Below are 4,653 nucleotides of genomic sequence, written 5' to 3'. Positions count from 1 at the left end.
TACATTTACACACTGACCACAAGCTTAGACAATTGGGTTAGGCTGTTTTTTTCTTTTTTAGCTGGAAGGTGTTCAGTGACCAAGTAAAGATCTCTGTGATGTGACCCCCTAGTTACTAAAAAATGGACTCTCTCTGCCTCCTGTCCACGTTTATAAAGGGCCCTGTGCTCAGTTTTGAATTCCACGAACAGTTCTTTGGTTTTTTGTGTGTTGAGGTTTCCACAAGGCTGTAACTTTGGGTTGAACATTGGGGAGACTCCATTCATTTTGTGATTATTTGGGGGGGCTGGTTTTGATTATTGGCAAGGTTTATAACTCCACCCATCTCCCGTAATTTACGCTCATGGCTTGGTATCTTACCACCATCCTGTCGAGGTCAGGATGTTTACCCTTATGCTGCTGTACCAGCAAACTTGATACTGTAATTGTGTTTGAGCTGTGGATGAGTAAACGGGAAAGTGGAATATCTGTATGCTGACTAAATATTTTATTTTCATGCAGTCAGTTCAAATGTACATAAGTTGCTTTTCCTGTTACACACTATTTACTTGAAATAAATTAGGATTCTTAGGAATATGTAGGCCAGTTGTCACGCCCGGCTCGTACGATCCTTCCGTGTGCCACGCCCCCTCGTTAACCTCACGTGAAACCCCGATGTTATATGTTTCTTCTTGTTTCATTAAGTCCTGTGTATTTAAGTCCACGTCAAAGTATGTATCCCCAGTTCCGTCATTGACGTAGTGTGCCGTGTTTTTGCCTTATCTAATAAACCCCGTCTTCCTGATTCCCTGCTCGCCCGACGCGGTGTGACACCAGTTATTTCTTAATAGCATTGCGGTTTCATTGCATTTCCTCTGTGAGGGACGTGGGAAAATGAGTAGCATTTTATTAATGATTTTATTACACATATAGAAGACATTCATATGTTGTGCATTAACAGTACATTGCACCATATAAGATAGCTTTTTTTATTTAGGTAAGAGTGGTTAAAGTTCTTTTTTTTTAGGTCTGTCCCTGACACATTTTTCTTTATATTCAAATGATGTGGTTTGGCACAATAATGGAAAGACTGCAGGCAGGCTGATGGTGCCACCTTGTGGTGGGTTGCATGGTGGCATGCATGGTGCTGATGATGGTGATCCATACCTGTGGCCTGTACTACGAAGGGGGTTTAACCAAATCAGATTTAACCCGGAGTTAATTTGCGAACGCGGGGTTGACAAAATCGGGTTGTCTCAATCGGTGCTGATCAGTTAAGGCCACTTAAAATTAATAAACTGTTTTACATGGCCGCCCGCCTCAATTTTTTGGTGCCGCCTCGATTTTTTTAATATTTTATATTTTTCAAAAAATCCGTTTTTTTCACCTCAAAAACTTTCAGAAATCGTCAATGTGCCAAATCCTGATATCCTGTGCACTGTGAGCAAGTAGTCTCTTGTAGGGTGGTCCAATAATAGTGACCCTCATTGAGGTCAAACAACAGCACTTCTATTGTTTGAAACAATGGAAGTGCTGTTGTTTTGCTATTGTCAGGAGGACGCTTTTATTGGGCCATTGTGTGGCAAGACCATTAAACACTTAGACTAGGCATTTGTTTTGAAGGTTTCTCTTTTCTTGTAATTGTTTCAACTGTTGAGAGTTTAAAATGTTGAGATACTGACAAATTAAAGTTTAATTTTCTAGTTTTAGTACTGTATATCTCTGTTGCCGATCGTCTTTTCGCTAAAAATATAAATTATAAAATCCCCTACTCACCAATATTTTTGAAGTTTGAGTCATGTAAAACAATTTATTAATTTTAAGTGGCCTAAGACGCCAGTTAAGAAGTTGATTTGTTACATCAGAGTTTGTGCGCGTTCACATAAACGGAGCACGTTCGGCAGCGCGAGTCACCGTTTGACTCATGGCGCGAGCTCCGCGTTTCACGGAGGAAGACTGTATGCTAATTATGCAGGGTTATGAGAAGTTTAAATCGACGCTGTAAAGAAAGTCCAATACCACTGCAGCCAACAAAAGCATTCAGGCTTGTTGGCAACGTATTGCCGACCGAGTAAATGCATAAGTACATTTTCATGGTCAAAAATGTGGTCTAAAATATCTCACGACCGAGTATTAGACTATGAAGTGCTGTCTGAAAAGAATTGAAATACTGTTAATAAATACAGAGGCTCATAGATGCGACACAATTCAGAAGTAAGCCTATTATTTGCTGTTAAGTAATGTAATGGCCCCTAAAGTTCCATTACTGTGATGTTACTCATAATGTAAACCTAATGTTAACAATAACTTAACTGATCTGATTTCAAATGCAATAGTAGTGGAAAGCGTACGTGGCAGCAGATCAAAATGAAATATAAAAACATCATGTCAAGTGGTAGGGACTATATTTATATTTCTACTCATGAAAGATTTGTTGTGTCTAGCCTCCACTTAATAGTGTGTTTATGTTTTGCAGCTAATAAGAAAAAGGTGTCTGTTCATATGACACTTAATAGAAGGTGAGCCACTGTTTAACAAACAAATGATTTACAACAGGACAAAATAGAAGCAAATGTGTAGTGAGAAAACGACTCGGAACCTGTCACCGCAGTTAAGTTAGCCTCATATTCCATATTCAGTTTTCTGGCTTTAGTAACCTTTAATGGAAGTAAGGTAGGACGTTTTTAATGACAGAACCGTGATGTCTAGTACGCAGACATCGATGCACACCGATTATTTTTGCGCTTCAAACCATTTGGTGATTTATGCCAAATCATGTTAATAGCTAATATAATAGGTCCTTTCAGCTGTAATGACATGGTAGTTTAGCATTCTGGGCTCATGGTGACTGTTGCACACCCCTTTGTTTCCCATGCGTCGAGTAAAACCTACCCACCTTTCATAGTACGGGTTAATCGTGAAGTTACACCATACGTCATCAAGTTACTTGCAAAGTTACCCCGATAAGCCAGTAACCCTGCTTCGTAGTACAGGCCACCGGTGGGGTTCGGGCCTGGGGGGCCAAGCTCGTGGCACCTCCCCAGCTTCAGCGTGCAGGTAGGGGTGTCGTGGGCGTCTGTGGGCGGGGCCAGGGAGCTGGCTCACCTCTTTGGCCCCAAGTCGCTCATCCCCCCCGTCTGGCTCTTTCAGCACCTAGCTGGACAGGAGCAGCCCCCGGTGTGGTCTGGGATGGGCGGCCAGGGACACGAGCGGCCGAGTGAACCAGCTAATGAGGACCAGGGCAACCCGCCCCCCCAGTTGCCCTTTGCCTCTGGGGTGGGCCGGCCCCTCAAACCATGGGCAGAGCAGCCGTCTAGGTACCCTGCCCTCAATGGGCCATATCGGGTGCCTCCCGCCCACTCCCCAGGGCCTGTGTCACAGTGCCCCCCTGGGATACCCCACGAATCGCACCCCCTGTTGGGGTCCATGCTGGAAAGCCCGGAAATGATCGCCCTTCAGCAGCTGTCTGCCTCCTCAAGGGCCCCCCCTGCTGGCTCCCCCTACCACTATTTTTGCCAGAGTTTATTCAGCAGATGCTAGTCCAAACCGTAGATGATCCACCAGAAGTTTCATATGATCAGAGATTGAGGCTCTTTTCCGTCCCTTTTTGCCCAACAGGCAGCAGGGGATGTGTGCCGGGTCGCCCAGGGATCACAGCGGCAAGCAGGGCGTGTGAACAGTCCATGGGGAAGTGAGGAGCCGGAGCTCTGCGGCATACGGCCCCACCGTGGCTTTTACCGCACGCCGAGTGAGTGGAAGTGAATGTGGCGGAGCTGCCTGCCTGTGTGCATGCGTGTGGACCGGCCCGAGCCATCAAGCAGGACACACAGCCTGTCTTTACTGCATCTAGAGAGATTTACCTGTGTTTTACTCCCCGCGGGAGCATCTGTTTGCTGTTGAAAGCCAGCCGTCAGTCCAGCACCCCTCCAACACTGGAACGGCTCTGTGGTCACACTCAGGTCCATGTGAGTGGTACTTCTGCGACTGCAGTGAGTTTCTGCCGTATCTGAAGCGCCGAACCCCAGCCTCTTGGCCTTTTGTGTACTTGTTGAATGTATGAATGATATATTGGCAGCATGGGGCCCCTGTGTGGGTGCTCGGGGGGGGCCCTGTGTGGGCGCTCGGGGGGGCCCCTGTGCTGCCTTGCCTTATTTTGACACAGCTGTGGTGTCCCTCCAATTTTGCCTTCACTGTAAAAATGTTAAATCCACCTGCTTCTGGGTACTGCACTGGATTATGATACTTCAGATACTGGAATTATTGTCAGGGTGCGGGGCAAGCGAGCCGTGGAAGCAGGCGAGAGCAGGCAGATGGACAAGTAAACGGGGTTTATTCCAGACGATCAGGGTGAACAGGCAGGAACATCCACGAACCACACCAACAGTACATGACACTACAATGACGGATCTGGGGAAAACAGACTGAGACTCGGACTAAATACAAAAGACTATCCAGAAATAACAGGACACAGGTGATCACAACCAGGAATTGACACGAGGTAATGAGGGGGCGTGGCACACACAAGGATCATACGGAGCCGGGCGTGACAATTAGTGACCTTGGATTTATTTATTTTCTATCTTTCGTTCGACGCTCTGTATATACAGTGTACAACGTTAGTGTTTTTCTCTTCAGTTAAGGTGTACAAGTGGCCATAGACTACTTTACATTTTA

This window comes from Paramormyrops kingsleyae, chromosome 1, assembly GCF_048594095.1.
Source record: "Paramormyrops kingsleyae isolate MSU_618 chromosome 1, PKINGS_0.4, whole genome shotgun sequence".
NCBI classification, from domain to species: domain Eukaryota; kingdom Metazoa; phylum Chordata; class Actinopteri; order Osteoglossiformes; family Mormyridae; genus Paramormyrops; species Paramormyrops kingsleyae.
This window is presented reverse-complemented; position numbering follows the sequence as displayed.